General features: G+C 40.2%; 1 protein-coding gene across 5 annotated transcripts in view; it reads left to right on the top strand.

Annotated features, from left to right (window-relative positions):
* The first annotated feature begins 5,492 nt into the window (after positions 1 to 5,492).
* The window catches only part of LOC118374212 (myelin transcription factor 1-like), a 53,013-nt gene continuing 46,866 nt past the window's right edge, over positions 5,493 to 11,639 (top strand). For 4 of the 5 annotated variants that reach the window (XM_052484738.1, XM_052484741.1, XM_052484740.1 and 1 more), the window contains exon 1: positions 5,557 to 5,845. The gene's annotated coding sequence lies outside the window, so the exon portion shown is untranslated. Of the gene's footprint in view, positions 5,519 to 5,556; positions 5,846 to 11,639 lie in introns of those variants that run through there. The other variant, XM_052484739.1, reaches the window with a different exon arrangement.

Here is an 11,639-nt window from a genome sequence, read left to right on the forward strand (position 1 = left end):
GTTTAAGCAGCAATATTCCAACATCTAGTGGAAAGCCTTCCCAGAAGAGTGGAGGCGTTTATAGCAGCAATGATCCAACATCTAGTCGAAAGCCTTCCCAGAAAAGTAAAGGCTGTTATAGCAGCAATATTCCAACATCTAGTGGAAAGCCTTCCCAGAAGAGTGGAGGCGTTTCTAGCAACAATGATCCAACATCTAGTGGAAAGCCTTCCAAGAAGAGCGGAGGCTGTTATAGCAACAATGTTACAACATTTAGTGGAAAGCCTTCCCAGAAGAGTGGAGGCTGTTATAGCAGCAATGTTCCAACATCTAGTGGAAAGCCTTCCCAGAAGAGTGGAGGCAGTTATAGCAGAAATGTTCCAACATCTAGTGGAAAGCCTTCCCAGAAGAGTGGAGGCTGTTATAGCAGCAATGTACCAACATCTAGTGGAAAGCCTTCCCTGAAGAGTGGAGGCGTTTATAGCAACAATGTTCCAACATCTAGTGGAAAGCCTTCCCAGAAGAGTGGAGGCTGTTATAGCAGCAATGTACCAACATCTAGTGGAAAGCCTTCCCAGAAGAGTGGAGGCTGTTATAGCAGCAATGTTCCAACATCTAGTGGAAAGCCTTCCCAGAAGAGTGGAGGCAGTTATAGCAGAAATGTTCCAACATCTAGTGGAAAGCCTTCCCAGAAGAGTGGAGGCAGTTGTAGCAGCAGTGTTCCTACATCTAGTGGAAAGCCTTCCCTGAAGAGTGGAGGCGTTTATAGCAACAATGTTCCAACATCTAGTGAAAAGCCTTCCCAGAAGAGTGGAGGCTGTTATAGCAGCAATGTACCAACATCTAGTGGAAAGCCTTCCCAGAAGAGTGGAGGCTGTTATAGCAGCAATGTTCCAACATCTAGTGGAAAGCCTTCCCAGAAGAGTGGAGGCAGTTATAGCAGAAATGTTCCAACATCTAGTGGAAAGCCTTCCCAGAAGAGTGGAGGCAGTTATAGCAGCAATGTACCAACATCTAGTGGAAAGCCTTCCCAGAAGAATGGAGGCTGTAATAGCAGCAAAAGGGAGGACCAACTCCATATTAATGCCCATGATTTTGGAATGAGATTCAATTTTCAATGAGCATATACCATATACTTTGGTCATCTGGTGTATGTTGTCGAGCTTGCCATAGGCTCCAAAGACAATTCAAGTTTTACAGAACAAGCCTATTCAGCACACACTACTGTCCATGGTCCTGAAAGCATAGTGGGCCAGATGGCAAAGGAGCTGTCTGGGGTCCTGAAAGAGATACAGGACAAGTTCAAACTTACTGTAGCCTTCTCAGTGTGTGTGTGTGTGTGTGTGTGTGTGTGTGTGTGTGTGTGTGCGTGCGTGCGTGCGTGCGTGTGTGTGTGTGTTCACAAGAATGTGATTCTTTACAATTTGCAAGGTGTGTAGATTTAGTCACACGAACTTAAGCCCTGGGCCTTCACCTGTCTCCTGGCTTCTGCGGCCTCTATTTCTTGGATCAAGGCAAAGGCACAATTTTTGTTTCTGTCTTTTGTTTACTCTATTGTCGACGCTGTTGTGTTGACTAACGCCTTGCTCGGAGCCGCACATCTGAAATCATACTGATGCGCTGTGCAGGACACCAGTGATTGATTTCAGCTTCAATGCATAACAATGGGATTTCAAAAAAAGACCCTGCTGCAAAGAGATAAGCATTTAATAGCATTTCTGAAAGCTGAAGGTTGGCTTTTTGAATATTCCCTATACATTCTACGGCGTGGAGACAACAGACAAAGGATGGCATTTGTGGGAAGTATTTTCAAATGGATTGTAATGATTGATTGTCATTTTCACTAATGGTTCCCGAAACAGCAAAGCAAAACCACGGCGTATGTAACATTTGGGAGTGATGCCAAGTTGCTAAATGCTAACATATTTACATGTCTCTATTAGCAGAATGTTATCCATGCCAAGTAGCTAAATGCTAACATATTTACATGTCTCTATTAGCAGAATGTTATCCATGCCAAGTAGCTAAATGCTAACATATTTACATGTCTCTATTAGCAGAATGTTATCCATGCCAAGTAGCTAAACGCTAACATATTTACATGTCTCTATCAGCAGAATGTTATCCATGCCAAGTAGCTAAATGCTAACATATTTACATGTCTCTATTAGCAGAATGTTATCCATGCCAAGTAGCTAAATGCTAACATATTTACATGTCTCTATTAGCAGAATGTTATCCATGCCAAGTAGCTAAACGCTAACATATTTACATGTCTCTATCAGCAGAATGTTATCCATGCCAAGTAGCTAAACGCTAACATATTTACATGTCTCTATTAGCAGAATGTTATCCATGCCAAGTAGCTAAACGCTAACATATTTACATGTCTCTATTAGCAGAATGTTATCCATGCCAAGTAGCTAAATGCTAACATATTTACATGTCTCTATTAGCAGAATGTTATCCATGCCAAGTAGCTAAACGCTAACATATTTACATGTCTCTATTAGCAGAATGTTATCCATGCCAAGTAGCTAAACGCTAACATATTTACATGTCTCTATTAGCAGAATGTTATCCATGCCAAGTAGCTAAACGCTAACATATTTACATGTCTCTATTAGCAGAATGTTATCCATGCCAAGTAGCTAAACGCTAACATATTTACATGTCTCTATTAGCAGAATGTTATCCATGCCAAGTAGCTAAACGCTAACATATTTACATGTCTCTATTAGCAGAATGTTATCCATGCCAAGTAGCTAAAACGCTAACATATTTACATGTCTCTATTAGCAGAATGTTATCCATGCCAAGTAGCTAAACGCTAACATATTTACATGTCTCTATTAGCAGAATGTTATCCATGCCAAGTAGCTAAACGCTAACATATTTACATGTCTCTATTAGCAGAATGTTATCCATGCCAAGTAGCTAAACGCTAACATATTTACATGTCTCTATTAGCAGAATGTTATCCATGCCAAGTAGCTAAACGCTAACATATTTACATGTCTCTATTAGCAGAATGTTATCCATGCCAAGTAGCTAAACGCTAACATATTTACATGTCTCTATTAGCAGAATGTTATCCATGCCAAGTAGCTAAATGCTAACATATTTACATGTCTCTATTAGCAGAATGTTATCCATGCCAAGTGGCCCAAACAGAAATATAACTTTTTATGCACTGCCACAACAAAGCTGCGATCTTCACTGAGATTCACTGGCCACTCAATATATGGATTTTATTTGACAGAAATATAAACTATGGACTATTCATCGATTTTAAAGATCTACCATCGTGTGTTATAATTATTTGAAGCTGAATGATTTGTATGTTTCTATTGTACAACACTATTTAGTTTTCGTTTAAGCCTTTACCTATACTGTACTACTGCGATTTTCCATGGAGACTTACTCTCTCTGTGTTTTCAAGAACCACTTTCCATATGCACTCGAAACTAACAAATGAGATGCTGTCATCCCCTGCTATACATACTAACTCAGGGCATACATTAATTCCCTGCACGAGAAAAGTGTCCATTGTGTGAGTTATTGGACAGTACCACCTCTGAGGAAGGGGGGGGTAGATGACAGCTTTAACGTAGGATGCTTTTATGGAGTATCAAAGATTTATCTCCAGGAGGAAAATAAGGGCCTTCTGGGGGTTGGTTGGTGGTTGTTCTCTAGTAAAGCCAACATAAAGCTCATGGCCTCCGACTTTATCCTCCCTGATTGGAAGTGCACAGGATCATATAAAAGTGAAATAATTGTTCAATTACTAGGCTATTTGAATTATAACATATACAGTACCAGTAAAAAGTTTGGACACACCTACTCAATCAAGGGTTTTTCTTTATTTTTTACTATTTTCTACATTGTAGAATAATAGTGAAGACATCAAAACTATGAACTAACACATATGGAATCAAGTAGTAACCAAAAAAGTGTTAAACAAATCAAAATATATTTTAGATTTTAGATTCTTCAAAATAGCCACCCTTTGCCTTGATGACAGCTTTGCACACTCTTGTTGGCTGCTTTTCCTTCAGTCTGCGGTCCAACTCATCCCCAACCATCTCAATTGGAATTAGGTTGGGTTATTGTGGAGGCCAGGTTATCAGCCCTTACAAATCAAATCAAATGTTATTTGTCACATACAACCTTACAGTGAAATGCTTACTTACAAGCCCTTAACCAACAATGCCGTGTTGAGAAAATCCACACACCGCACCCCACACCATCACACCTCCTCCTCCATGCTTCACGGTGGGAACTACACATTCAGAGATCATCAGTTCACCTACTCTGCATCTCACAAAGACACGGTAGTTGGATCCAAAAATCTCAAATTTGGACTCATCAGACCAAAGGACAGATTTACACCGGTCTATGTCCATTGCTCGTGTTCCTTGGCCCAAGCAAGTCTCTTCTTATTGGTGTCCTTTAGTAGTGGTTTCTTTTCAGCAATTCGACAATGAAGGCGTGATTCACGCAGTCTCCTCTGAACAGTTGATGTTGAGATGTGTCAGTTACTTGAACTCTGTGAGGCATTTATTTGGGCTGCCATTTCTAACTCTAATGAACTTATCCTCTTCAGCAGAGGTAACTCTGTGTCTTCCTTCCCTGTGGCGGTCCTCATGAGAGCCAGTTTAATCATAGCGCTTTAAGGTTTTTGCGACTGCAATTGAAGAAACTTTCAAAGTTCTTGACCTTTTCTGGATTGACTGACCTTCATGTCTTAAAGTAATGATGGGCTGTCATTCCTCTTTGCCTATTTGAGCTGTTCTTGCCATAATATGGACTGGTCTTTTACCAAATAGGGCTGTCTTCTGTATACCACCCATACCTTGTCACAACACAACTGATTGGCTCAAACCCATTAAGAACTAAATAAATTCCACAAATGAACTTTTGAAAATGCACACCTTAATTGAAATGCATTCCAGGTGACTACCTCATGAAGCTGGTTGAGAGAATGCCAAGAGTGCGCAAAGCTGTCATCAAGGCAAATTTGGCTACTTTGAATCATCTTTTTTTTTTAAACACCTTTTTGGTTACTACATGATTCCATATATGTTATTTCATAGTTCTGAGGTCTTCACTATTATTCTACAATGTAGAAAATAGTACAAAAAAAAAAAAAATTGAATGAGTAGGTGTCCAAACTCTTTTGACAGGTACTGTATATATTTGTAATAAAAGCGTATTAATGCATATCAAAATGCGTGCGTGTGTGTGTGTGTGTGTGTGTGTGTGTGTGTGTGTGTGTGTGTGTGTGTGTGTGTGTGTGTGTGTGTGTGTGTGTGTGTGTGTGTGTGTGTGTGTGTGTGTGTGTGTGTGTGTGTGTGTGTGTGTGTGCGGAGAAGCAGAGAGCGAGAGAGAGTAGGGTACACTGAATTATAGTGGGGCAACCTAAAGCCCTGCCCATATGATGCTCTCGGTTTTACTACTGCTTCCGTGATGTCATGGCAAAGGGCGGAGGGAGAAAAGAGGTGGGGGGTGGGGGGGGACAATGGCTCATGTAGGAAAGGTAAGTCAATATTACGTTTTCTCGCTGACAAAGGCAAATTAAGCCATGCTTTTTGCTTGCAAACAAGTAACATTTAACGCCTCAGATCTGGAACTCCGCGCTGTCGCCATTTTCAGGAGGCCGTCCTGCGCTGGCGTTTCACGGATTGAAATCTGGATATTAAAGGCTACGGGACTAGAATCAGATTGTATTCGAGCTGTAACGGAGGACATCGTCCACCAAACTACTTGACAACCGTCCACCAAACTACTTGACAACGAACCGAACTCACTCAAAACAAAAGCAAGACGTACAGAGAAAATACTAAGGAAATATTCAGTGATTCAGGTAATAACATGCTCTAAAAAAATGTTTTACACTGCATAGTCTACAGCAAATCTATAACAACTGATTGTTTATGATGCCAAAGTATTCATGTTTTTTTTTACAACTTTGTATAGCCATTCGTTTCTGAGGCGTTGCATTATCATGCATTTGAATGTGGAACCCAAAGAGGATGGAGTGAGTGTTGTCAGGACTTGATAAATATATAGTTTTGTTTTTCATATTTCTCACTAGTAGGAGACGGTCTGTAGCTCATGTTTCTCAATGTATAGAATGCAACAGCCATTTGCCAATCAAGGTTGCCTGTTTTGGACTAGGATATGTTTTTGTGTGCAAAAGTGTATCACTTCCTGTCCTGCATTGATGTGTCCTTGTTGATGCAATTAGGCTCCCACAAGCTGACGTGTATGTGTTGACTTTACTGTATTTGGGAGAATACGCTTTTATTGAAAGAGAAACAGATAAATCTATCTATATATCTATTTAGCATACTCAAAATCATTGCGACTACTCTGAATTAGTCAACTATGGCGCTCACTTTTAGAATATCGGTGATATTTAAGCGCTTGTAGCTGTGACTCTGCTTGTGTGCGCGTAGAGTTGGTCATTGTGTTACCTAATCTAAACAACGTAAATCCGCATTGATCTTGAAACACAGCTGCTTGTGTCCAATGTGCACAGTGCTCTTTCACTTTATTTTATTCGGTATCACCTTCTCTTTTGAATATATTATATCGACATCAGTCGCCGTTACCTTGCTATTACGCAGTTGACCACTATTAATGTTTGTATCACTGTTTTGTCAATTTGATTCTGTCTGACCATCCACTGAATAATTTAGGTAAACTTGCTTTACTGGGAGTTTGTTAGTTTCATATGACTGCGTGTAATTAAGGTTGAACAATGGGCGTTGCACAGGAGTCCCAGCCAAGCGTGTGGATGGAGGAGGATAGAGGAGGGGTGGCCATTTGATCCGCAGCAGAAAACAGAGATGCTCCCTTCATATGTCAGGCGCCCTCAGTCAGATGCGCAGATAAAAAGTCCTTAGCATATTCCATTTCATTTGAGAATCTAGGATAGAACGCTCAACGTGCCCGTTCCTAAATCTATTTTTGTCGACTTCTGCCCTGTTGACTTTGGCCATTCGTAGCCTACTGATCTGGTTTGTGTCGGTGTCTGGTATGATGTGTTAAATAATGCTGCTCTCTCTGCTTAGTTGGTCACATAATGTGCCATGCGGTCTGTCAAAGCACCTGCGCCTAAGATGGAGGATGAGAATGAAACACTGGGCCATTATGAAAAAATGTCCTCTGGTCGAAAGTTTGGACTGCTGTGTTCAAATCTGTACTCTACTGCGAATGTCCTGGTCTCTCCCAAGAACGACCACATGCTTTCTTAACTAGCTACTGTTGCTACTACAACTATCTATTGTTACTATTATATATAGGGGGGGGGGTACTATGCTGCCACAAGGCAACGGCAATACTAGTCATATAGTGAACATTATAACGTCATCGAATAAAATATAATATTTTAGGAACTTGCGGTGCGACATTGATGAGTACCCATGTCTACGTTTATTATAAATACGATTGCAGCCAGTCCATGGTAGTTAGACTCGAGAAATGTTTTTAAATGTAGTGTTTCTCTTCTCTCATGTTTTTTCCCCTATGCTTCTTTTGCAATTTATAGTAAATACATACGGGACGACGATATTTTGTTTGTAGATAATAATTGAAGATGATCCTATACCTGTGTTTTTTTTATTAATTTCTATAGTATTCTATTCCATAGACCACATATAAACTATTGAAGCTTTTATTATTTGTTTTATGAATATTAATTTTCGTTATTATTAAAACGGTAAATGTGGATGTAAGATTGGAATCTTGGTTTCTGATTGAACTCTTATCGTGAGTTGAAATGCACCTACCGGCGGTGGTGCTGGCAGCAGGTGCCACCGGAAAATAGGACAGGAGAGTGCTATAAAAACGTTGAGAGAAGCAGCTGGGTCAAATTGCGCCCTCGTCATTCAAAGCATATCAGAAACCAGAGCAATAGAGCCAAGGGTCAGGATCGTGAAAGCAGTCGATATAGAACGAAGTGTCATTTATAACAAAAACCTGGTGTTGGTGAACATCAACTTTATAAAGCCTCTGGCATTCGGAGTATTCCGTTATGGCCATTTTACAACTAAAAGCCTCACGACTCGTTGTGTGCGACCCCCATGTTGAACAGGTGTGGCTTTAAAAATGATATCTCAACGATGGCGAATGTGGCAAGAGTAGGAGTATACGATCCTTAAAGAAGTTTTTACTAATAACAGTCTTTTCAGCATTTATCGAGAGTATTTTCACATCCGCAACAACGGCCTTCGGGAGCAGAGATGTTCTCTTTTAGCTCACATCATAACTGTAAAAAAAGAAAGTGTTAAGAATGTGTCGGAATAGTGAAGTATGTATCGAACTGTTTTATGGTTGATGTTCTTATGGCCCTCCCAACCGATCTGTGCAACACCCTCTGGCGCTTTGTCTCATTCTGACAAACATCATTTTTATTCGTTTTCTTTACTCTAATTATTATTAGTTTTCTTTACCAAAGTCGGCTTATTTTTGACCATCTAGAACCGTATATTCTTGTCTATTTTTTAAATCGAATATGAATAGTTTTAAATCGATATTAATAGTAGGATTAAATAAAATAATGTATTAATGCTTTTCATTGATGGATATATTATTATTATTATTATTATTATTAAGTGCAGCTAGTGTAGGCTATTATGTTTTGTCAGAACATGTGATTTTTCATCTTTAGTTAAGAGTTAACAGCCTTCCCACTTGGCACAGACGTCAGTTCAACGTCTGGTTTTCATTTACATTTGGTTGAGTTGTCAACTGAAGTGAATTCAACGTGAAATAAACAACAAAAAATGTCACAATTGTCATTGGATTTAGGCTAAAAGTTGGGTGGGAAAAAATAAACGCAATTTCTCCACTGAAGACTTTGTTTTGCGAATCCAATCAGTTTTCCAAGTTGATTCAATTTCATCACATCGCTTTTGTTGAAATGTCATGGTAACAACGTTGATTCAACCCGTTTTTTCCCCAGTGGGTTGTCTTGGTCAACAGTAATTACACCGGTTTATTTCTAAATCCTGCTTAACTTAACCAGGATGTACAGGTGGCCCAGCTTAGATGATTGTAACAACATACTCTGGTACTTAATCTAACTACGGATGTAATATATGTCTTTACGCCATTGTCTTTTCCAGATTTTATGACTTTGTTTTTGCTGAAAAAGATTTGTCGGAGATTGTCACTAACTAGATAGTTTGACACTATCCTGGAAAAACTAGGCTGTGTACCCCCCTCCCCAGTTAAAGTTTGTAATATTAATTTCTTCAGTCATTATGCGTTCTCATTCACTGGCCTTTTGTCTCTGAAATTAACTTCCCCGACAATCAACTAATTATCATATTTCCAGCTCTCTCATGAATAAATGATGAGATGACAGTCGTAAAAAAAAATCACAACGAACTCCACCTGATCTCCAAATGAGGAGTTGTGCTGTTCTTTACTGGTGTACTGCTGAATGGGCTTTAACACAGGGGGAATGGGCTGGAGTTTCAGGGGGAATGGGCTGGAGTTTTAGGGGGAATGGGCTGGAGTTTTAGGGGGAACGGGCTGGAGTTTTAGGGGGAATGGGCTGGAGTTTCAGGGGGAATGGGCTGGAGTTTTAGGGGGAATGGGCTGGAGTTTCAGGGGGAATGGGCTGGAGTTTCAGAGGGAATGGGCTGAAGTTTCAGGGGGAATGGGCTGGAGTTTCAGGGGGAATGGGCTGAAGTTTCAGGGGGAATGGGCTGGTGTTTCAGGGGGAATGGGCTGGAGTTTCAGGGGGAATGAGCTGGAGTTTAAGGGCCTTTCCAGGAGAGACATCAGGTCTTAGTTAGTAATTAATATAGGATTAGCTGCCTCCTTCATTCTAAAACACACCATTTAATTTACTTTAAATCTTGTGTCTGGGATAATAAGCAAGAGGGAGAGAGATAGGGAGAGATAGAGAGAGAAAAATAGAGAGTGGGGGAGAGAAAAAGAGATGAACAGTATTGCTGCTGTAATCACTTTTCTAAGGAGGAATGAAAGTTGATAAACAAGCATTTTGTGGAGTGTGTTGGGTTGTGCTGTGCGGTGTGGTGGGGGGAGAGGGAGGAAGGAGGGGGTTAGGAGGATGTGGGGTAGCTCTGGGACTGCTCCGACACGGGCACAGCCTTTTGTTGTCTCACTGTCTGTCTGCACTCTCTGACGCGGGGACTGGGCTGTGACTGAATGACATGGGATGCTCTGATACGGCTGTTAATTAAAGTGGAAATAAATTCAGCACATGGCACATTCGGTCACTGACAGACAGAGGGTGAGAGGTTTAGGACAGAGAGGATGGGAGGAAGTTGAGAAGATGGAAAGAGATGGAGAGAGAGAGTGTGGGTGGGTGGATGCTTAAATAAATAGTAGAAAAGTGCCTGTTTGAAAAAATAGAGATAGTCAGATAGATGATAATATAGAGACAGTCAGATAGATGATAATATAGAGACAGTCAGATAGATGATAATATAGAGACAGTCAGATAGATGATAATATAGAGACAGTCAGATAGATGATAATATAGAGACAGTCAGATAGATGATAATATAGAGACAGTCAGATAGATGATAATATAGAGACAGTCAGATAGATGATAATATAGAGACAGTCAGATAGATGATAATATAGAGACAGTCAGATAGATGATAATATAGAGACAGTCAGATAGATGATAATATAGAGACAGTCAGATAGATGATAATATAGAGACAGTCAGATAGATGATAATATAGAGACAGTCAGATAGATGATAATATAGAGACAGTCAGATAGTCAGATGATGATAATATAGAGACAGTCAGATAGATGATAATATAGAGACAGTCAGATAGATGATAATATAGAGACAGTCAGATGATAATATAGAGACAGTCAGATAGTCAGATTATGATAATATAGAGACAGTCAGATAGATGATAATACAGAGACAGTCAGATAGATGATAATATAGAGACAGATAGATAGATGATAATATAGAGACAGTCAGATGATAAAATAGAGACAGTCAGATAGATGATAATATAGAGACAGTCAGATAGATGATAATATAGAGACAGATAGATAGATGATAATATAGAGACAGTCAGATGATAAAATCGAGACAGTCAGATAGATGATAAAAGAAGCACGAGTCTGGGTGTGTTTTGGTTGTGGATCATTTAGTAAGGTAGTTTGACTTGGGTAAGGTAGTTTGTACCCCGGCTGTGCCACTCCCGTTATGTGGGCACTGTAGCTGTGGGTATCTGTGCCCATGCCCGGGTAGAGACAGATGGGACTTGAGGACAGACACCCACTTCTCAGGAAATTCACCGGATTGGGAGTGAGGAGGCAAGGCAGGAGGCTGTTAGGAGGAGGGGTTCTTTACCCTCTGCTCTGGCCACCCTGAAGACACTAAGTTTGAAAATGTAGTGAACAGTAGTCTTGTACAGATTGTCATGATTTAATCATTTGCAGTTCAGAGTTTCATCCGTTTAGCTGTAACAGTTTGTTCTGTTTTTGTATATGTCCCAATCGTCTTCAAATAGTGTGTTTTTTTTGTTCTTCACATTCTGCGAAGGTCCTTGTTCTGATAAGCTGCATGACTAACAGTATCACCCTTCTGAACCTCACGTCTGTGGACAGCTCCAGAGTGCTGATCATTTTAACATTGGCTCTAAAAC

This window comes from Oncorhynchus keta, chromosome 28 (genome assembly GCF_023373465.1).
Source record: "Oncorhynchus keta strain PuntledgeMale-10-30-2019 chromosome 28, Oket_V2, whole genome shotgun sequence".
Lineage (NCBI taxonomy): Eukaryota > Metazoa > Chordata > Actinopteri > Salmoniformes > Salmonidae > Oncorhynchus > Oncorhynchus keta.